General features: G+C 46.3%; 3 long non-coding RNA genes across 12 annotated transcripts; 1 reads left to right on the plus strand and 2 right to left on the minus strand.

Annotated features, from left to right (window-relative positions):
* Positions 1–1,365: 1,365 nt before the first annotated feature.
* Positions 1,366–4,066, minus strand: LOC120666628. Of its 3 annotated transcripts, XR_005671814.1 has the most exons (4): positions 3,684–4,066; positions 2,887–3,594; positions 2,607–2,695; positions 1,366–2,107 (listed from the first exon to the last, which is right to left on the minus strand). It is a non-coding gene; the product is annotated as an uncharacterized LOC120666628 (long non-coding RNA). The 3 variants fall into 3 exon arrangements; XR_005671815.1 differs by having other exon boundaries at positions 2,607–2,657; positions 2,887–4,066; XR_005671813.1 differs by having other exon boundaries at positions 2,887–4,066.
* A 3,228-nt stretch (positions 4,067–7,294) lies between these two features.
* Positions 7,295–11,573, minus strand: LOC120666629. The gene is made up of 2 exons (XR_005671816.1): positions 11,526–11,573; positions 7,295–7,594 (listed from the first exon to the last, which is right to left on the minus strand). It is a non-coding gene; the product is annotated as an uncharacterized LOC120666629 (long non-coding RNA).
* Positions 11,574–15,167: 3,594 nt separating this feature from the next.
* On the plus strand, positions 15,168–22,269 carry LOC120666630. 8 transcript variants are annotated; one of them, XR_005671823.1, is made up of 8 exons: positions 15,168–15,810; positions 16,359–16,500; positions 17,031–17,343; positions 17,529–17,658; positions 17,998–19,480; positions 20,977–21,105; positions 21,343–21,439; positions 21,993–22,269. It is a non-coding gene; the product is annotated as an uncharacterized LOC120666630 (long non-coding RNA). The 8 variants fall into 8 exon arrangements; XR_005671821.1 differs by having other exon boundaries at positions 15,170–15,810; positions 17,031–17,410; XR_005671824.1 differs by having other exon boundaries at positions 15,172–15,810; positions 18,224–19,480.
* The last annotated feature ends 1,399 nt before the right edge of the window (positions 22,270–23,668 follow it).

A 23,668-nucleotide genomic window follows, 5' to 3' on the forward strand; every position in this document is an offset into this window, starting at 1 on the left:
TTGGGAGCTTCCCTCCCTCTCTCGCCTTGCTTGTACCCCTACTACAGGCACCCCCGGTGCAAGATAGTACAGTGCTCTCGCACACCCCTTTGCTAGACGTACGGCCCCACGGCCGGAACCAGGATAAACCCGTGCGTTACTGTATTGCCTCTTGCATCAACATCTGGGACGAGGAACACGCAGCATCATTACTGGTTGGGTCCGGACCGCCGGGTCAGGGCACCGACAATCCTGAAGCAACATTCTGGATTAGCCAGTTCGGTTTTGAACTGAACTGTCAGGCTGAGCTCGGTTTGAACTGATGTTGTGTGAACTAATGCCATATAGTGGATGCCGTGTGAACCATTCATGTGTAGTGGCTACATGTATGCCGTGTGAAGGGGAAACTAGAGCAACATGTCCAAGACGGGCAATGACTTTATTATTATATCATGTCATGTATTCATTTACATATAAACATATATTATATACATGATTAATATAAGAGCCATATGAATTATTTGATATATTGTGTATTCACTCATATATGCAACACAATAGCTACAAAGATCAAATTCTGTATTGGATCACCATGATTCATGTGTCAAAGAGTTAATTAAATACTTTGCAGACAGCTAAATAGACAACCCATTGTACAAGCTGTCTGTTTCGCTGTCTGTGTGTGTCAAACAGACAGCAGCTGTCTGGACTGTTGTACATGCCTAGATAGGTTGTGGAGTGGTCATCGGCGGGCTCCTCGCCATCATCATCCGCCCACCGTTGGCTCTTCGAGCGCCCTCCCGTTGTTGTTCGGGTCGCTCACCACTTGCTTGGTGATGCTCTGTTTCCATCTTAATAGCCCCTGTCTATTAAAGTTTGTAATTCCTCTTAACGAAATACATTCTCAGGCACATTCGCGAAAAAAAAGAAATATTGGGCCACGTGGCAACAGCACACAAACAGCTGTGCACTAAGGTGTTGCTGCAGGTTATGGTCTGGTTTAACTCAAATTAAGAGGCCTAGACCATCATATAGAGTTGCCATCTGTGTAGTATTGCAACACGTTCTGCTGCAGTGCTGACTTTGCAGCTTTTGCTGGTGCAAGGCTGCAAGCGGAATGAACCTGCACACTTTTGGAAATCCAAAGAAAGCTCGATATGTTAGCGAGAAAAACTGCAACAGTTCTCTCTAAAAAAGGAGAAAACTGTAACAATTTCTACTTGTATAGGCGTGTGGAAGCCATGCTTGAGAAAAAGAGAGAAAACTGTAACAATGTCTACTTGTATAGGCGTGTGGAAGCCATGCTTGAGGAACTGAAAACATGAACGATGCCAGAACATGCTGATAACAACGCCCAGCCAATTATTGGCTGAATTTGACCGCATGGCAAGCAAAATGGTAATACATTTACACAGTAATAGCATCTGTACCAAAATGATAATTGAGCCAAGACAAATAAATATTTACTAGTCTTATTCCTTGTGCTAAAGAAATGTTACATTGCCATGAAAAAAACAGCCGGGATTGTCTATATAATCTCGAAGGGGAAAAAGAATTACGTCCCCACATATCTAAAATCCTACTCCATTTACAAGGCGCAGATAAGTTGAAACCTGCTCCCCTCTCAGGTACGAGACTTTCCCTTGCAGAAAGGAAAAGTATACACTGTCAATCAAACCTCTAGGTTAACTACAGCAGGGTCAATGGCATCACTGCTGTCCTAATGAAAACACAATTCCGCATATCGCCCAACCTTTGACAGAAGAGCATCATGGGGTCCTTGTTCTATTAAATTCCCATTCTCCGAAACAATTATCTTTAAGTTCAAACTTGAAACAGGACTCATCAAAATATCAGAGAAAAGATGAAATCAACAAGCAGTTGCCACTCTAGAGTGTACTGGGAAGCTTTGTAGTTATATATAGTCTGGAAAATAGATGAGTTCAAAGAGTACTGAGGTTTCTTGAATCTTGAGAAGTTGCAAAAGCATACCTGATCACACTGCATTGCAGTTGTGAGTTGATGAGCAATAAAAGTTGATGCTCGGCCAACGGATAAAGATTTCAGAGAATTCAAAATTGAGGCTTCAGTAGTCCTATCAAGAGCACTTGTTGCTTCATCACATAATCTGCCACAGAAGAAGAAGAAAAACCAAGACAAAAGGTCATTGGATAAGCCTATTATTTGCAAAAACATTTACTGTGAGAAATCTGAAATTATTTCTAATGCATGAAGCAGAACCAACTTTGACATATCACGTGACTACATGAACTCTCACAAAAGCATATAAAAAGAGCTTATAACAGATTGGCTTCCTTAAAAGATTAAACACAGTGACACATTGCTCAGGTCATCATCAAGATCCAAATGAAAAAGGAGTAAACAAAAGCAAGGGTCACTCACAGAATTGACCTGTGAATGTTTTAACGGCCATTACTAATAACCACATAGTGTCACAGAAGCTCATATCCACTAGTAAAAGGTCAAAGGAACTAAAGCTTTGCTACACAGAATTGCCGCACACAGGACCAAGTGACCAACAGCCTACAAGCCTAGGGCCCAGACCAGGATAACCTCAAGAATCTAAGCACATGACAGAAAAACTCATGTCCAAGGAGTTCAAGGACCTGGTTCTGGAGCTTCTTTATGCGGTCGATCGCATCCGACAGGGTGGACTCCTTGCTCATCGGAACAAAAGGGAAAAGGGTCAGGGCACCTGAACTCAAGTGTAGCAGAATAAATGAAATTTTGCATCATTATTATTCCAAATTCAAAAAAATAAGTTCATCTTCAGTGGATGTCGTTGTTCGAAAAGAAGAAGAAATCGAAGTTAATGTCCATTGGCTGAATGTGTGCATGCGGATGAGTGAAAGGAGAAGCATCGCCACGATGAGCCTAATATGGTACCTTGGTGATGTTGGGCACGACGGCCCTGACCGCGAGGATGTGGCTGTTAGGCTGCCGCGGCGCCTCCGCTCGGCCTAAAGGTTCTTGGACTTGTACTACGTCGTCGCCGGCTGGCCGTCGCCCCCACCAGCCTCCTCCCCTTCACCCCCGCCGCCGAAGCCACCGAAGTTGAGCACCTCGTCCAACCCGAGATCGGCGGCGCTCGTGGAACGGGCGGCCCGCAGTCCCCTCGTCCAACCCCTTCCCGACCCGAGGCCGGCTTTGGGCAGGGCGGCGGAGGGGAATCAGAGATTCGAGGGTACCGGGTCTCGATTCGAAGAGGGGGCCACGGCTCGCGACGACCGTCTTCTTTCCATAGAAGCTTTCATCATCATCATCAGAGGCAGCAGACACAGGCCTGAAGCTCAATCCGGCGAACTGATGAGTACCCGCCGACGAGCGTGGGCTCTGGGTGACAGCCGCCTGCCATCCCTTATCCTACAGGACGATCGTAGGGCGAGCCACGAGCCGCGGAGGCATCTGCTGCCCATCCTGCAGCAAGGCGCCGTGCGTGCCGCACCGCCGGTGAACCGAATCGCCGCTAGGGACAGGGAACCGCGCCGGTGGAATGGAACAGGGTCGGAAGTATAGATAAATGTTAGACCGTGTGTCCGAACCGGGTGCTAGCATCCGAGAGGATGACGGAATAGTTCTTCTGGCACGTGGTCCCTGTGGAACACACGCAATGATTACCATCATGGGAAGAATCCAATTAACCCTGCATTAGCGATTGACTGGCAATGGATGCGTGTTATTACCTATTAATAGTGCAGCAAAATACTCGAAGGGGGCCAACCACCAGTGCAGATAACTGGCAACCCCCACCAGAAGGTGTAGTGAAGCTCAACTGTGATGGTGGTTTTCAAGCAGCAGAAATGAAAGGATCAACGGGCGCTGTGTTGAGAACTTCTGATGATTCTTTTCTCGCCGCTTCAGCTAGATGGTTGCCTTCTACATCCTCAGCCTTGGTCACAGAAGCTGAAGCGTGTCGCGATGGCCTACGCTTGGCTCTTAACATGGGCGAGATCAGAGATTTGATCATGGAGACGGACTCGCTGCAGCTTGTTTCTCTGTGGAATTCGCGTCGACAACAACTATCGGAGATTGCTGTCATTCTACAGGACATAGAGGAGATGGTGCAGCCGCTTCCTTTTGTTTTGCTCATGTAATGAGATCGGCCAACAATGTTGCCCATCTCTGTGCTAAGCAAGTGTCTCAGTCTAGGCCTAGTCTTTTATGGCAGGATCACCCTCCTAGCTTTCTTTTATCCTCTTTGTAGAGTGATTGTAACCCTCCTGTTTAATGAATGAAAGCTATGGTTTCTCCAAAAAAAAAACGAGTGCTAGCATCGGACACTGCGACGACCGCGAGATGCAGCTACGGGTGGGTGCTAGCATCGCTGCCAGGACCTATTGCACCGCATCTCCACAGTACCGTACTGATCGGGAGCGCACCCCTTCGGCGGAAAATTGGCCTAGAATTTTGGCACCGTAAAAAACTTGATCCTACTGGGGCAAGCGAGTAAAAAGAAGACCGAAAATGTACCTCTGCCCTACCTTTACACGGGTGCTGCAACCCATATAGTAAGCTGTGTGAGAATGGACAGGGGTGAGTAGAGACATGTTTCTATGTGCTTTAATGTGTAGGTAGGTGAGATAATTTTTTTAAACCTCAGACAGAAATTCCCTCGCACCGGAAGATGAACTCAAGACCTAGAAAGTGCTACTGAGGCCTCCAAACCAATCCGACTAGGCACCGTTCGTGAATTTTAGCACCGTGATTGGGTCACTGTTGAAGAAAATGTTTATTGATTGAGTTCCAAATTTTAATTTTTGAAATTTGTTTAGGCATATGTGGAGATGCTCCAACAGTCATAGCCTTAATAGATCTATTCATGTTCTATATATTTGCAATAATCCCTTTAGGCACGTCAATTCCCTTTATCTGCCAAAGTTATTAGCAATCCTATCATCTACATGTTGGATAATTGGAAAATCTATTTTTGTATGTGCTCGATAAAACATTAAAGTGTTCTTACCAATATATTGCAGAAGGTCTCTCTAGGTTCGACAAGAACAGCAGCGGTGACATGTAGAGGATCACCTCAATATTTTCTATTTATTGGCATCCATATATCATGGTAAAAATGAAAGCATAGGTTACACGCAATTATTACAGTTGCAAGCTAGGATCCTTGTTATGCAACCCCCAGTTGGTCCACCCCCGTTACATGTACTCAAATAACAACATTTTGCAGAATAGCAGTTAGAATTCCCCGGGCAACAATTGCATGGTCCACAAATTTTCCTAGTGCTAGCCAAAGAAACCCGTGGATCGAGTGTCTTCATGGACCGGACAGGGATGTGTTCCATGACATCACCATACTCACTTGCACCTGTTTGTCGCAAATACTTTATATGTAAATTTTTTGTATGAAATCAGGTGGTAATTGACAGTTGATACATCTCTGTGTGTGTAACTCTACATGCTTACACCATGGTAATTCAAATTCGTGCATATGCTTGTGAAATAATTTTAAGGAAAACACATATCACTTTTACTTTACTCGTTGACATGCATGTATTATAATGAACATTTTCCCATGACGTATATATGAAAACTTGATTTTTTTTACAACATGGTAAAATAGTTTTCCTCCTCTTGACTATGAATATTTATTTCCTTCTATTGAGATGATAATACAAACCTTGGATGAAGAGGCCAGTATAGAGAAGAAGGATCACACTGCTGAGGAACAGCTTAGTAGCTTTCGCCATAGATGTGTTGCTGATGAATGAAATAGGTTACTTTTGAGTATTATGTGATGTATTGTAATGGTTAGAAAAATGTACTAGGTGGATGCAATATATACTTGAAGGGAGTGCATGAACTCCAGGAAAATATCGTACGAATTAATGAAATACAATTAATACGAATAAATATTCGCTTAATGTAATACAATTAATACGAATAAATATGCGCTCTGTAATACCTACTAAACGATCACAACTTTATATCTCGCCCAAAAAAGTAGAGAGGGAATTTGGGTCAGTTCATTGCTTCTATATATTGCTATCGGAGGAATTAAATTTTATGATTTGTTTTGCAATGGTCAATATCGCATTCTTTTGGAGCTAGTAATTAAATAGCATGCAAAAAAATTTTGATTCCTACTCACAATAATTTGCTGGATCTTACATATGTACGAGACTACTACCTTCATTTGTTTTTAGAGCATAATTCATCTTTATTTTATCCACGAACTAAAATTTAGGTCTAACACTAGAGGAAATAGTTGCTTCAATGACAAACAGTCGTCGTCACCGTACAAGCCAAATATGTCGTAGAAAACATTTAATGACGATTTAATGACAAATTCTGATTCTTCAGAGTAGCCGCGTCAAGTTAGGTGTGCCGCGACGTATTGCCCTCTAACATTAACGTCACGGAACTATTTTTTCTTATGACGAAGCCACTTTCATCACCGAACCGTTTTTGCTCCTGTAATGCGTAGTAAAAATATCACCGGACATCCGAATCCACGTATCTCCGTCCGCGCTGGCAAGTCGCATGGCACGCCGTTAACACCATTAGGCTCCGTGCCGGAAGCATGTTTTGCTAGTAGACGGACACGTGGCGAGCTAGGGAAAAGCCACGTGCCGAAATTCAGGAGCCACCAGGCGACCACGTGTCGTGTTCCGGCTTGCCCACGTTTCACTTTCATGTTTCACGTGTCATCCTGATTCTGACATGTGTCATTTTTTTTACTTGTCCACATGTCATGTTCGCTATTGGGCCACGTGTCGCATCTAGGTTCGAACACATGGTGCCTTCCTCCATGTCCTCGTGGCACGTTCTTGTTCCGCCACATGTCCCCTCCTAGATGTTTCGCCACATGTCCATGCGCCATTTTCCTGTTCGGCCAAGTGGTGCCTTCGGGTTGAGAGACGTGGCATCTTGCAGCTTATCCACATGTCACTTTCTTATTCAACCACGTGACGACTCGCTTGTTACACGGGGCTTGTTGTTTTGTCCACATGTCCCTTTCTGATTTGGCCACATGTCTCTTCATGGTTTTGACACATGGCATCTTCAAGCTAGCCCGCATGCCACTCTCGCTCGACCACATGTCGCATCCTCGTTCTCACACATGTCATTTTTTTACTGGCAGCATGCCCTTCTTAGGCTTTGCCACGTGTCATTTTCATGTTGAGCCACGTGCCCGTTACAATTTATACACGTGTCCCGAATCTTATTGGGGACCACATGTCCATTTCTAGTTCTCCAGCATGTCAGTCTCGGACCACAACGTGTCTGAAACCTGGATGTTACATATGTCCATTACATGTTGGACGTTCATGCAGACCCATTTCATCATAGAACAAATGACATGTCATTATTATTCCAAGAAAGTACACCACAATCAACGAAGTTACAACAAAATAAGTTCATGAGATCACAACAACTAGGTTCACGATCAAGACACATAGAATCAAGTCTGGGAGATGTACCGATTGTCATCTAATGAACTTTTAGGCCACCAAACACCAAGGTAAAGAGCATGTTACGTTGGTGATTCCATGAGGAAACTTGCAGGCAAAAAATAATGCATTTTGAACAATGAAGGGACTGTCATCTAAACTATAGGAAACATGTCTTCAGGCCTCCCCTATAATCAGAATGAAGCAAGAATTGAATCAGTAGAAATAAGAGGTGGCAGGTAATCTGAACATAATAAATGCTAGATGAGAACACAAATGCTAAACTAAAAATGAGCAATTTCAAATATTTGTATTCTCTGGACACAACCATATGAACCGCAAATGCAATTGTCGGTACCCTGCAACTGGGGTACCCACTCCTACTGTGCCAAGACTCGCGTAGTTATCCGTAACTACGCCCTAAGGAGCTGAGCAGCCGGACCCCTGGGGTCCGACTCCATCTCACCGGACCAACGGTCCCGGACCCGCTTCCCACTCGGGGACGGGTCCGGTGTCACCACGTGTCCCAGAGGTGGAAATACTCAGTTCCTATTGCCGCGGACCCGGACCCCCGCACGTGGGTCCGGGACCTCCACGTGCCATCCGGACTCCCGCAGATGGGTCCGGGACCTCACGTGCCTATCCGGACCCCCGTGAGCTCTCGGCTCAGCTAGCTGCCCGGGAGGGGTCCGGAGCCGCCACGTGTCACGCAGACGCGGGCCACGCAGACGCGGGCGCAAGCCTTCCGCTGGAAGCTCCCTCACCCACCCGCATTAAGTGCGAGTGGTTGAGGCGTGCTCTGCTGCCGCTGGGCATGGGGCAGTTTTTGTCAGTCCACATTGTGGATCGCCAGTTACCGAGGCGGCTCGTCAGTTACCAAGGTAAGCATTAAAGACTCAGCGCCGCGCGCATGAGCGACGAGTCATGATGACCAGCTACTAACTAGGAGTAACAGTGCACGTTGCTACAGTGGACTGAGTCAGTAGTTCGGCGCTTCATCATGATCTCGACGCGCGGCTGCAGAGGCTAGACTCTACTCTGACAGGACAGCTCAAGACCATCCCTGGTCAAAAGCTACGCACGGAAGCCGACGACAAGATCTCCGGATCTGAGGCATTGAAGGCCAAAGTGTAGTTTATAATACATCGCCGGGTCCACATGTCGGGGCCCCGCTCAGTGTACGTGCTCCCCTTGGACATATAAAAGGGAGAGCACGCCCTCCTTCTAGCAGGGAGAGATCTCTCAAACAAGCTCTCCGGACACACAAGCTCTCGCAGCTCTCACACTCTCGTGGGGAGGCAATACAACACACAGTGGACGTAGGGTATTACGCTCCGGCGGCCCGAACCACTCTAAATCTTGCTGTGTTCATCGTGTTCTTGAGAGAGATTTAACTAGGACTAGCTAACCCCCGAGTACACACCCTCTGGGTTAGGGCGGGTGCCTTCCGCCACCCGGCTGTGGTTTGCAGCACCACGACATTTGGCGCGCCAGGTAGGGGTATTTAGCTGGTCGCAGTTCATCTCTTCCTCGTCTCCATGGTTCGTGTGGACGACGTGGAGATGACAGTGGGTGTGGCATCATCCGCGCCACACGCCTCTCGCCTTCCTGCTCCAAGCGCTGCTCGCCGGCAAGAGTCAGGGCGCCCATCAAGGGCCCCCTCACAAGCTGCGAGCGGCGGAGAGACAAATCCTAGCTCGCAGCATACCTCACTCATGTGAGGAAGCCCGCTCCGGCGGAAAGCCGACTCCGGTCGCACCAAGCCCGCTCCGGCGGAAAGCCGACTCCGGTCGCACCAAGCCCGCTCCGGCGGAAAGCCGACTCCGGTCGCACCAATCCCGCTCCGGCGGAAAGCCGATTCCGGTCGCACCCCCGACTCTACATCTCTGTAAGTTCTACCCTTAGAGGCCCAGCAGGGAATAAAGTCTTTTCCTTTGTAACTAGGTAGTACTTCCGTGTGGTCCAGTCCGGTGAGCCTCCCCCGTGGAGGGGTCCGGACCTCTGCGAACCAGGTTCAGGGAAGCGTATTCACCCTCCGGGGAGGTCCGGAGCCGTGTAGCCGCTTAGCCTGGTTCCGTACCCTAAGCCTGCATGCTCTACCTCCCTAGGGCGAGTACCGTAGTACCTAAGACTGGGGGCCCGGAGGTCCGGACAGCTCCGGCCTCATAAACCCGTGTTCTGGCTTACATCGCACATCTCATGTACATCTAGTTATAAAGGAAAAGTTTATTCTCAGTTCGCCTCTAAGGATGTTACATTCCAATTTCAATCTACGCATTCTGTTTGCGCTAACCCCCACGTGGCTTCTTACTCTTGTGCGGTGATTGTGGTCCGAATTGAGTTGGCTAGTTAGTGACTTAGCTCGAGACCCCTCATGTAATAGAGGGGTTCGGACCCCTGGAACCTGTAGGTTCAGGGAAGCGCACTCATTCTCCGGGGAGGTCCGGAGCCGTGTAGCCGCTTAGCCTGGTTCCGTACCCTAAGCCTGCACGCACCACCTCCTGTGAATGAGTGCCGTAGTACCTAGGACTAGGAACCTGGAGGTCCGGACTTTCTCTTAACCTAAAGGCCGGCCCCTTGAGCTCCGTTCACTGAACCTAGCTGTCTATCTCAAAGGATTACAACCAACAGGATTTGGGACCCGTGGGCACGCTACTAAGCATCTACCGTGAGTCATGTGCAGGTCCAAACGTGATGACGCAGCAGGTGACCCAAAGGATGGACGATGCAGGACAAGACCCTTGCGGCGCGCACCACTGGGTGCCAGAAGCAGCCAAGTTGCTCACAGTAGTGGCCCCACCTGCGGGTTCGTTGCCTCTCCCGAGGCGGGCAATTTATTATCTGAACATAATAAATGCTAGATGAGAACACAAATGCTAAACTAAAAATGAGCAATTTCAAATATTTGTATTCTCTGGACACAACCATATGAACCGCAAATGCAATGATCATAACTAATTCGGATCTTGGAAACAATTAATTCTAGTATGCATACTATAATATGATATTTGTGCATTTGCACTACATCCACATTTGCTTCCCTTTGTGACCACGCCATGACCAATGCTTTTAAGAAAAGAATATAATGCATAGCGAACATGTACAAATCACAAGATGGGCATGGTGAACATCAGATTTTAGACATTGATAGACAACACTAGAATGAATAATTTGCTAGTTCATTTAGCATCTAATGATGTTGCAGCTGTGGCGCAAGCACAACAATTTGTGCTGATGCAGCTGCTCTGTACATATGCATCAACAATCCACACTGCTGTACTTTATGCTACAACAATTGCCACATGATGATTCATCAGCTTCTGCGACTGAGCATGCAAAAAGCAGCATGTAACCTTCTGCAGAAACAATACCTATTGTAATCCATATTATTGCCTATGAAGAATAATATCATTGCCCAATTCCTAATAATATTATTGCCTAGTTCTGAAAATACTTCTAGTTTTTGATGTATTTGCCTACTGGAAAGTACTGAAATGCTTCATAAAATGTTTTCTAGTAATTGATATAATTCTGTATAGGGAACTACTGAAAAGTATTGAAATGCTTATTATGATGTGAAAAAGAACGAGACAATCATTTCACATTCAGGAGCCGAACCGAAGCTCCATTCCTGAAACCCAAATTAATAGCAACATGAATATACAACCCACCCACCCCAGATTAAACCCCAAACAAAGGAAGAGCACCTGAATCGAAAAGCCCAGAATCGCCCACATTGATGAAGATGACGTCGGGATGCAGTCAAAACAATCCACCAAGATCAAAAGTTAAATGGCAAAAAAGAGAGAAAAAGCTAGCTAAGGGGCACTCAGGCAAAGAGGAAGAAGTGCACGATTTTTCATCAGTCAACAAGTGCTACTCTACAATAAGTTTCAGTAACTTTGAAAAAAAATGATATGTTGATAGCATATGCCAACTGATAGCAAAAAAATGATAGCCAATTTTTCATCCATCCAAATGATAGCATACATCCAACTGATAGCAACAAAAAAATACAATCTCAAAACATGCCTGAGCATACATGAGGATTAACCAAAAAGCATTTCCTAAAATCTAGTGCATCAGCACAACAGGAGGAGGGAAAGAGAACGCGCTCACAAATTTGACAGCGATGATCTCGAAAAGCTGAAGTCGTGCCTACACTAGGTTGTTGCTGGTTCCAGACAAAAGGAGAGTCTATCAGCTGTCACATGAGACGTGTGAAATGTTAAAAATAAAATAATCTTTTAACTTGCATGGCATGCATTTATTAGGAATGACAAATAAAATAATCTCTGTACATATCCATCCCCTAAAGCACTAAGTCTCTTTTGCTAAGGCCACTTAGAAAATCTACCCCACTGAGGAGCTGCGTCTTTGTGCACCCACGAATTCGTCCCTAAAAAAATTGCCTCTATGAAAATTGATGGTCCAGATCTCAGCCTGGAAAGCTTCAACACCATCCAACAATCTGTGTTTTAAGGATCCGCGCCGGCTTCAACGCGTCCCCCCGCTCCCCCGCCTCCCTCCCGCGTGCGACGCCGCAGCGCCCGCGGTTCGAACCCAGCAAGCCTATCTTTTCCCCTTTTTCCCCCTCCCCTCTCTTCTCTTTTTTTTCGCCGAGACCATCGGCATCCCGCGCAGCGGGCACTAGGGCCAACGCCCAGATCTCCTACGCCGCCATCTCCCCCTCCCTCCTCGCCCGTGCCGGACGGCACGGAGGCTGAAGCGGCCTCGCGCTCGGCCGCTAGCGCCGCGCGGAATGCGTGGAGGGGCGCACCGAGCTCGGCGCTCCTACTCACCGCGGGAGCTCCCAGCGGCCGGCGGTGGCGCCCTGCGCGTGCCCTCGGGCGGGACCTCCCAGCGACCGGCGGTGGCGCCCTGCTGTACACGGGTTTTTTTACATTTTTACCATTATGTTATAACGGATGGCGCTCATCAAATTATCACTCTTAGAATGACACCTATAACTATACCAGTAGAGAGAAGTTTGAGTTATATTTTTACCACATTTACTGATGTGGCACGCCATGTCAGCCCCACACGCTGGCACCTTGTCAATAGGCTCAGGTGAAATGTCCTTCCTGCCCTCCTCTAGCTCCCTCTCCGACAGCTGGGTCCCGCAACTCATCTCACTTCCATCTGGGCCCCACATGTAAGTTCCGTCTCCTACCTCCGGCACCTGAAGACCGAAGGCCAATGGCCGCCTGAAGCCCGGGCCGGCGAGCTTCGCCAGGCGGTGTAGGTGGCCGGGCGAACTACGAGGAGCACGTTGGGCCATAGGGGAGGCGGGCGGCAAGCGCGAAGCGAGCGAGCCAGTGCCGGGCGGAGCTGGGCGTCGCTTGTTATGGAGAGGAGAGGGTGGCACTTGGCAAGCGGGTTTTATGGCCATGAAGTCGTGGCCCGCGCTGGCCGCAGCACATGTGGTGGAAACCCCATCCCAAGTCGCACGCCCCTTGGGGGAACTCCACGTGCCGCCCACCGCCCGAGCAAAAGCCACGCGCCGGCAGAGTGGTAGGGCGGCCGGGGGGGGCTTGGCGCACGGGCGCACACATCGGGTCGCGTGCGTCCGCTCTGCCCGAGTTCGCCCGCGGCCCGGCCAGCTGCGCCGCCTCAAGCAGCCATTCGCCCGATCTTCAAGCGCCAGAGGTAGGAGACAAAACTTACATGTGGGTCCACATGTAAGTGAGATGAGCTGCGGAACCCAACTATCGGAGAGGGGAAGAGAGGAGTAGATCATGGGCAGGAAGGACATTTCACCTGAGTCTATTGACAGGGTGCCAACGTGTGGGGCTGACATGGCGTGCCACATCAGCAAATGTGGTAAAAATATAACTAAAACTTCTCTCCGATGGTATAGTTGTAGGTGTTATTCTAAGAGTGATAATCTGATAAGCTTCATCTGTTATAATGGTAAAAATATAAAAACCCCGCTGTACACCGGCGGCGCGGATCTGCTAGGTTACGAAGAGGGAGCGGTTGGCTTTCGTGTACTTTGTGTGAGAACGAGAGAGGAAGGAGAAGCCAGCAATGCATGGGGGGGCAATATGGTCATTTTATCAGTTTTTTTTTTTGATAAAACAGTACCTGTATTAAACCAACATCATACGTGTACAAGACCAGGACCATACAGGCACCTACTAGAACCATAGAGAGGAAACAGCTGTCCACATACATTTGCACAAAAGACCTTGACAAAAGAGAAAATTACAACTAGGTCCAGCAGATCTTTTGCACACGCTGTCGCCGCCGCCGCCGCCGCCGCCGTCCTCCGCCGTGCCCATGGTCAGGGCCAAAAGAAGACGACGTGAACACCGAGGTCAAAAGGAACTCCATCGCTGCAAAGCTTTGAATCGAGCCGCAATAGAAGAGAACGAAGAAAGCGCATTGGCCGGGGACGCACCCCAAGCTCCTTTGACCGTGGATCTGCCCTCCTCGCCGACGAATAGCAAAGAACAAGTCCAGATCCACCCACCACGTAACCAACAAACCAGCAGCCATCCCCCTCCAGAGCTTCACAGACGTACCTTGCTGGAACATCTGGAAGCCAACTCCTACCTTGGAATCACGAAGGACCAGAAGAAACCTCGCGTCAACGAGGCACCCCGCTCCATGGGACCCCACCCTCACTAGCCCCTCGCCGATGCCGGAGGAAACATCGCCGAGACGATGAAGGAGCTGGAGGGACTTATTCCATCGCGCCGCCGCCGTCATCGCCTTGCCGACGCCGCCGTCATCACCTCGCCGACGCCGCTTGGACACCTACCTGGAAACACAAACCTAGACAAGCTAGTACCTAATCTACACCACCGGGCTGAGAACCGGAGATCCCCCTCACATCCAAGGCCTAAAAGGCCACCGGAGGCGGGGGAGATCAACGGCCTCGCCGGCGGGAGCACGGGCGGCCTCCTTTTCACCTCTCCCAACTGTAGCAGAGGAAAGGAGAGAGTTCGAGAGGCGTCATTTTCATCAGTTGGTCCCATATGTCAAGGTACGGAATATGGACGGCAAAGATAACCAAAAGTTTGGATGAGAGTATACTCGTGCTATCGAATTTTTTAGACCATACACGTAACGATCAACTTATTACAAAGTTCAAAATTCCAAAAAAAAATCCGGCACCTGCATGGAGAATTAAATCTAAACGAAATAAAAAACACATTGCACAGTTTGCCTATAAATCGCAAGATGAATTTAATAAACCTAATTAGACTGTGATTAGACGCTAAATTGCTATAGTAACAACCTCTAATGACGGATTAATTAGGCTCATTAAATTTATCTCGCGATTTACAGACGAATTCTGTAATTAATTTTGTGATTAGTTTATATTTAGTACTTCAAATGTAAAAAAAATTCCTTTCAAAAATTTTCAAACGGCAACTAAACAAAATTTTCAAACGGCAACTAAACAAAGCCTTACATAAGCGTATCGGGTTTCTTAATGAGAGCTCGACATCCCTCGCGCCTCCGCGTTTCGGGCGTCCTTCTTGTCGATGTGGCCTCTCCGTGTGGGAGGGCGCAGCGAGTGTGCATGCTCTGCCCGCTCTAGCCATTTTACAAAAAAGTCCTTCAATTTTCTTAGAATCACATCGAAGTCCAGCTCGTCCAAGTCCCATAGTAATCCCGTTATATTATTTTGCATATATGACCTCGTCTTAAACTTTATTTTGTTGCGAAGAACAAAAAAAATTCGAGACCGTTGTTAATTTTACAATAACCCCCGCAAAGCAGTTTTCCAGAAAACCCCCCCGCAACCCGAACCCTACCCCCTCACCCTCCTCCCCGTCTCTCTCTCCCAGCTCTCCACCGCCGCCGCCTCCCCCTCTACCTCCCCGTCTGCCTCCACCGCTGCTCTCCATCGCCGCCGCTGCCGCCGCAGACCCACTCGCTCCCAAGGCATCCAGATCTGGCGCGGCCGGCCTGGGCACGCGGCCACGCGGCCCAGCATGGCCGACGTCGGCGTCCCGCGGCCCCGCATGTGCCGGCCTCGGCGCCCGGCGGTCGCGAAGGCGCACCACCCAGGATCCTCGGCCCGCGGCTGCGTCCGGTGGCGCGCGGCCTCGGCGCCTGCGAGGACCAGGTCCCGGTCCACCGCGTCCTCCTTGGCGGTCTGCGAGAAACGCGGCATCGAGACCAGATCGACGTGCCGCATCGTGCTCCTCTTCTCCCCTCCCTCACACTTTTCTCCTTTGCCCCCGATTCCTGCCGAGCTTCCCCTGCAACCCGCTTCTAACCTCGCGCGTCCTGCGGCGGCAGCGAAATGGCGGAGCTGAACTGGATCTTGGAGAGGGAGCAGAGGCAGATCGACCAGATCCTGGAGCTGGACATGGAAGAGCTCCAGTTCGAGGCCGGAGGTCGATGATGTCGGCTCATCCTCCACCGACGTCGACACCTTCCTCAGGTCCGAACCCACCCCTGAGGCCCTGACCTCTCACCCCTTTCTTACCATTCGTTGCGGGAGTGGGATTTGCTAACACTGTATAACCTGTGATTAGTTTTATGAAGAAAAACCTGTGATTAGTTATTCTAAAAAATACATTAAACCTTGTGTAAAATAATTGAAAGATCCTCAGTTCTCAAACCTAGGTACTTGGAAATCGACTGATGGAAGAAATCAGTGTGTCAATGTCCATCTTAGTTTCATATCATGGTATTTCTTAAAGAAATCAGTGTGTCAATGTGCATCATAGTCTGTGTGCTCTGGTTTTGGTTTTGGTTTATTGCAACGACTCTGGCATGGATTGTTGTTTACTCTGGTAGCTAATGGAGTGTGGAAAGGTTACATGTTATTGTTGATCTGAGTGGCGCTGGAGTTATGCTACCTTATGATCTGTGTGGCACTCGAATTATGCTAGTTTATCTTATAAGCTAGGCTGCTTGCTTTGGTTGGCACCTCTGATGGAGCTCAAGCGATGACAGATTAATTGTTTGTGTTCATGATTTCTTCAGCTCATACGATGAACACCTCTATTGGAGCTCAAGCAAATCACTGGCAAGGATGGAGTGGATGCCGGAATTGGTGAGACGTCGACAAGGTCCAGGAGTATCAGGCTAGGCCTCTTTGCTCCATCAAGGATCACAAGGCTTTGAGGTATGACCTTTTACCTCCTCTTTTTTTATATTCTTAACATGTTTATAAGGAGTAAAGATGGAACTCAGACCAGTTTCAGTGATCCTATATTCCTATATTGGTCATCTGATTTGAATTCTAGCTGAAAAATAGCAAGCTGAGAGGAAACAAATTGAAACTTACCTACATTTGTTTGTTAAAATGACAATTGTGTACAGTCGTTTGTCAATGGTGTTCAAACTACAATTTTTTTTGCTAAATTCAGACAATGCAGTTGGCAGTACTGCTACATTGGATTTGATCAATACAGTACAGGACTATGTATCGTTGATATTTAATGGTTTGACCTTTCTCAAAACTACAAAGTCTTCATTTCTCTTTTTGTTAAATGAAATGATACTTTAATATTTTTTATCTAATTATCATGCAAATCGGAAACTTTAGGATACACATTTTGTATGTGACACTAACTCCATGTTTAGTCTTTGTGCCATTCTTTAGCCACAATATGTTATTCCTCAGTTTACTGAAGAAATTCCTTGAATTTACAGTGCAGGTACTCTCACATCTCAGCTTGACCTAATCGAAGGGCTTCTTGGTATCTGCTATCTACATTTAGGCAGGCGCGTCAGCCAACACAGGATATTGATTTCCTGCATGTACCTGCTTATTAGCTTGTGCTTTGTGGTTATCTGCTTTTTCATTTGGTGCTTTAATTCAACAACCTGTGTTTTTCTTGTGATGCTCTTTCGCTGCTTGTTTTCAAGTGGGGTTTGTAGAGAAAGGCCCTTGGCTGATTGGATGAACAAGGAGGGAATTAGTTCCACATTAGCCTAGCGGGTTGTTGTTCTAAATAACTGTGAGGTAATCTGAAATAGCAGCAAGCTCGACATAAGGAACTGCTGTCAGGCTCAATTGTCTTAGGAAACACGTAATAGTAATGATGTCAACTCTTCTTTACCATTGAGCCAGTGATGTTTATTGTCTACTTTAAGAAGAGAATTCTCAGTTTGATTTGCTTATCATTTTTTTTTGCTTCGAAATTGCAGAGCTGGATGCTTTGGAGTCTGATAGGGAGTTTGAGTCTGCTGCAGTGCTGCCATATCTTCAATCAAAAACTGATTTTACTACCGACCTCAATTTACCTGCCGGCCTGCAGCAGTCGAAGCAGGTGGACAGGTGATTTATTTGCACAACATTCTCAACTTAGGTTACTACTGTTCTGATGTTTTTTCCCCGGGGAACAATCCAGCATGCAATTCAAAATATCTTTGATCTGATGCAATAGTTGGTTGGGTGAAGAGAAGAATAAATTTTATTGGATTATATTGTATTTTGAGTATTCCATGAATTTGCACTATATAATTTGATGCCTTGCAGAACATTGTTTTAGGGTTTGCTTTATGATTGTTTGCCAAAACTAAAACAAACTGTTTTACATGAACCACTTAATCGTGTAGAAGTTTGTTTAGTTGAATAGTGCTAAGGGTTGCTTGGTTCTTATCTTATGTGCTGCAGGAGGATGAACTAGGATTGCCAGTGGTGCCTCGAGCATCACTTCACTGTTAGAATGAATAATTGTCTAGGAAGAACGAATGATCGCACAATAGCTATGAGAGGCTTCAGAATTTTAAAACTGGCTGAAACTCCCAGTTTTATCATGACGATTTTTTGGTTTTCCCCACTTCTGACAGAGCATGTAGTTGCTTGTGAGAAGAAAGAATCTTGTTTTGTTTTCTGACAGGCACGAGATGGTTGCAAGTGGCACCTGGCGTTTGACAACAGGAACTTCTTCAAAGCACAACCCAGGAAAGACGAGGTTCTCTTCATTGTGGCCCAGTTTCCTACCAAGCCCTATAAGTATTCTCAAGTTGTAGGTGCAAGAGAGAAAAATAAATGGTGTCTCCGGCATAATGTATTGCTGTCGAAATGGTTGGAGTCGTGTGCTTGTGTTTGACCGCAGAAAACAAATGAATTCAAGGATAGATGTATTCAAATGTCAATTTGATGAATGACATTACTAAAGAATCAAATATTTGAAGTGTTGGTTGATGCACCATGCCAATTCGGATCACGTTTCTAAATAATTTAGATTCATTCATGTTAGAGACACTAAATGAAATTAATGATGGGGCGCGCAGAGCGCGCATCATGTTCTAGTACAGTACATATAAAGGACTCTATTTGCTCGGCTCGAACTAGTACTTGTGCTCAGTACCTTGTTTGCCTTGAAGCTCGGCCGCTCAAGGGAGGGCCCAGGAAGACGCCGGGACCCGGCGAAGCCAATCACCGCCCGCCGCCACCGCAGCTCCCGGACACGCCGCCCGTGGTCCCGGCCCTGGCCGCGCTCGACGTCGGCCCGCCGGGATTCCGCGCCAGCCGCCAGGTACCCGCCCACACCGCCACTCCCTGGGAGCTCCCATACCGACGAGGAGGGGTTCATGCTCAGCTCCAGCGCCGCGCGCCACTAGGCGGCCAAGGGGGGCATTGTATATTTGTATCTGCAACTGCAGCCGCTCTGACGCCGCGACGACCGGCGCGGCTGGCGAGGACGCCGAGATCCTCAAGATCTTGGCCATCTGGAAGATGCGGCTCGTCCTCCCCGCCGCATGGGCCAGCAACTTCTTCTACACCTACCAGTTTCAACAATGTCAGATGCTCGGCTCCACCGGCACGGCATCGGGTGATTCCTCGACTTGTGCTTAGCCAACCGCAGGAATTGGCGAATTGGCCGATCCGGGGATTCCTTAGAACGGCAATCTTGGGAGGCGGCTTGGCGAACCAGCTCAAGTACACTCATGGCGAATTGGTCGAACGTATCGTATCGATTTCAAGGACGGCCACCGATATGATATGCCGGGCCATTCGTTCCACCGATATGATATGCCGGGCCATTCGTTCCTGCTCTATTTCAGCTATGGCCTGCTGGATGCCATGTTCCAGAGCCATCTTCTGGATGGATCATTGGCGCCCTCGCAAATGATTCCCAAATCCTCAGCAGGTAATCCGTATTCTTTCTTCTACTGTTCAATAACGTACTCTTGGCAATTTGTTAGTGCTAAAAAATTGCTTACTAATGTAGTAGCTAAGAAGGTTAGGTTCCCATGTGCTCAGTCAAAGTTGGCTGATACTAATTGCTAGCTTCTGGTCGGTGCCCTTGAGTTGTTTAAGATACTCAGGCTTAACAATTCAGGCTGGTAGGCATAACAAAGACAGAGTGCTGAACTAAACTGCAAACCACAGTTTAATAAAATCAGATATGTCTTCGTGGTATTCATGAAAATAGATAGCGCCCTGCTCATCACTGTTTGAAGAGTTATATGATCTCCAGTAGCATTGCAGACTAAATTAAGCATTTAATTAATTAATTTGGAAGGGATAAACTTTGCTTGTTTGTCAAATTCAGTACATCTGGACTGGAGATTCCATTGACTACTGACCACTTCAAGCGACACAACTCATGCTGCCACCCTGCCACCTTCCACATGACATCCTTCCCATTATCTAAATGGGCCATCAAGCGGATTGACCGAATTCGAAGAAACTTCCCTTGGAAGAGAGCCGATGATGCACGGAAAGGCAGCTGCTTGGTCAATTGGAAAAAGGTGAACAAAGAAAAAAGATTGGAAGGATTAGGGGTCAAGGATCTGTCTTGTTTCAATCGCGCTCTGCGGATGCGCTGGCCGTGGCTCCAATAGACCGAACAGTCAAGACCATGGACAGGCATGATGAACAGGAATTATTTCGCCACCATCACGATCGGAAATGGAGAGATGACAAAATTTTGGAAAGATCGTTGGCTCAATGGACAGGCAACTAAAGATTTAGCTCCGGATTGTTACAGGTAGGCATGGCGGAAGAACATGTCAGTTGCAAAAGCTCTGGAACAGCGCGGGTGGATGAGGGGTCTCAGAAAAATTAATATTGAGCAAGCCTTAACACAGTTTGTTCACCTATGGACACAACTTCAGACCATTTGCCTCCAACCTTCCCAACTTGACACAATCAAATGGAGATTTACAGCTGACCCCTAACCCCGGCTTCCTGCCTGGCTGCCTTCCTCGGTCCCCCCCCCCCCCCCCCCCCCCGTCAGGCAACACCCCTTTAAGATGGACCCTTTCTTTTCTTAAGTATCTCCTAGTCTCTTGGTAGCCTGAAAGCTGAGAATATTTTGAATACTATTGAGGCATTGCCCATTGATCATATGGTCACTTGTGTTAAGTTGGAGTTTTGCCACTATTAAAACAACTCCCTGAAACTCTTACGTTACCAGAATATAATTTCTTTCATAAATTCTGAGTTAGCCTTATTATGATGGCAACTATAATGCACATGTTCTGAAGATCTATAAGCTCTGATTTATGTTTTCAATTTCCTTTCCAACTTATATTAAACTTGTTTATACAGCCATATTGAGAACTCATGTATGGTTTAATCTTCAGGTGCTAAGGATAGGAATTGTTGTTTAACCTGTGCTTTTTTTCACATGTTATACAGGTGAACATCCTAAGACCAAGGAGACTAACTGCAAGAACAAGGTGTGCAGGAAGCACACTCTGCAAAAATGCAACTCAGTATAAAAAAGGGTATGGATATGGTAGTCAGACCAAGCCTATCCTCCAGAAGGTAATGCAACATATCTATGTGATTGTAAGATTGATCTATCATTCATTTATAACTTTATCTGTTTTGATGCCAGCATGAATGTCTGAAAATAACTGCAAATCGTAAATGTCTATTGGCTGCACTCTTTGGGATATGACAAATATTGTGATTTTTAGGCCAAGACCACCAATAAGATTGTGCTGAGGATCTTAAGCCACTAGAGTAATAAAGTTATTAATCAGTTGGCTTTTGTGGCAGGTTTGTTGAGGATTGATTCAAAATGAATGGCTTCTTATGATGTGCCAAGGCAACAAAGAAGAACTAACAAATCTAAATTTCTTGGCTTGCTGTTTTGGTAAGATTTCTCATAGCTTCGGTACTTCCTCTTCTTGTTATCTGATTGGTATAAAACATCACAACCTCGAGCACACCATGCTAGCAACCCCAAGGGTCATGGTCTCGCTCTTTCTCTAAATGCAATAAGAGATTTCCAGAAGTATCTATATTGGATATGCTTGGCCTCCAAGATGGCAAAGCCACTGCAGTTTGGTTGCTAGCAAATATTCTAGATATTGAAATGACAGTCTTCTACAGTCTTCTACAATTATGGCAGTCTTCTAATGTGTTATGACTTAAAATGAATTAGGCGCTATCAGTACTTGTTGGAAGAAACAATAACTTGAATGACATGTCCATTTCAACAGTCTTGTGCCTGCAGTTGTTTCTATTGATCCTAGATGTTTATTTGCTATGTTTTTAGATAATTATATTGAAGAGCAAAATTTGTTCTTTGGTTCATTATGCTTTAGATGGCAGCACATAATTTCATGTTTTTCTATATGATATACCTACATAATATTTCTTAATTAGCTATTTTTGTTGTCTGCATTATTTTTCTGATGAAGTAGAATAAGAGGGGCAGCGTTCAACAGCACATCAAGAGAAAATGGATGACCAGCAAAGCGGACTAGAAGACTTGAAGCTGAAGTTCTAGGAATCTGAAGCTGCAAGGGAGAATTAAAGGGGAGAGATTGAAAGTTTGAAGAAGCAAGGAGAGGACAAGTTATGTTAGGCTGCAATAAATATTATGTGAAGTGACTTGCTGTTTTGAATGAATATATTGTTTATCTCGACCCAAATCAAATAATAAGATTGAAAAAGGGATAGAATCTAATATTTCAAATATTTTATGATGAATCAAATTGTCATAATGAAGATGCAACATCATATCCTAATCATCGCCACATCATATGAGATAAAAATTTTATGAAATCCTACGTGGCACATGTACAGTCATCCAAACATACAGTTTTGTAACGTTTCTTGGTATTAATTATGACGAAAAATGAGCGTCACAAATTAGTGATGATAGAATAATCATCATAAAATTTATGACGAAAAAAATTGTTTTCGTTGCAGAAGACCTTTTATTACATGGTATAGGCGACGAAACGATTTTCGTCACGCAAACGTCATAGATTATGAAATATAATGAAAATAGCACTTTAAGTGACATAAATGGAACGTCACAGAAGTTCACATGTGTTGTAGTGAGTGAAGAGGCGGCGGCAGCTTGTGAGGGCAGAGAGAGGGGAGGCGCAAAGGTTTGGGATGGCCCGTGAGGCCAACTGAGATTAATCCTCAGCCTTATTCTTTTCCAAACCAGAGTATACGGGTATTTAACTTACAATTGTCTCAGACTAGGGAAATTAAATGACATAAAAGGAAAGCAATATTGTGGCCCCTAGCCACTTGAGCGCCACCCCCTGCGCTGCGCTGGTACGTGATCCATGCCGGGGCCGGCGGCTGCTCCTGAGCTGGGCCCGGCTCCTGGGCCCTAACAGTTACGCTTCCAGCTCACGAGCATCTTCAGAAACTCCATAACCTGACAGCAAAAAAAAGGAGGGGGTTAAGTATGACATGCAACACAAGAGTCACAAATATATGTGCATGGATTAGAAATATCACCTGAGAAGGGTCTCTCAGTGAAAAGAAGGCCCTGGTTGTCCTGCTGGCCTCCGAAACGAGAATCCCAATCCCGTTCTTTCTTTCACGGAGAACCTAAATTATAAAGACATATTAGAGAAATTATATAAAATATCATCGAATGACACATATTGTTCAGAAAGAATACCTGGAAGGCGTCCTCGTCTGTCTGGTCGTCTCCAATGTATATGGAGAAAGGATCTTCTACACCAAGCTTTCCTTGAATATATTGGACGGCGTGACCCTTATTCCAAACGATAGGTGCGCGAAACTCGTAGACCTTGCAAAATAAAAAAACACTATTATAGAATCTATACAAATGCAGAATGTTTTGAAGAGTTAATTTCATAATCTATTTCAGAATGCATAATTTAACAAGGAATTACAACTTCTAGACAAAATTTGACAAAACCACACAGACTGTTAGTCACCATTTGACAACTACATCAACATTGACCCTAGTAATAAGGAAGAACAACTTTCAGAGAAAAAAAACAAGAACACAACCGACTATGGGGCCCACACATCATCCAAATAGAGAATGGTTCCCGTTATATTACCAAAGTTATTTTTGTTTTGTGAAATGATCACATACATA

Source organism: Panicum virgatum, chromosome 3N, assembly GCF_016808335.1.
Source record: "Panicum virgatum strain AP13 chromosome 3N, P.virgatum_v5, whole genome shotgun sequence".
Taxonomy (NCBI): Eukaryota; Viridiplantae; Streptophyta; class Magnoliopsida; order Poales; family Poaceae; genus Panicum; species Panicum virgatum.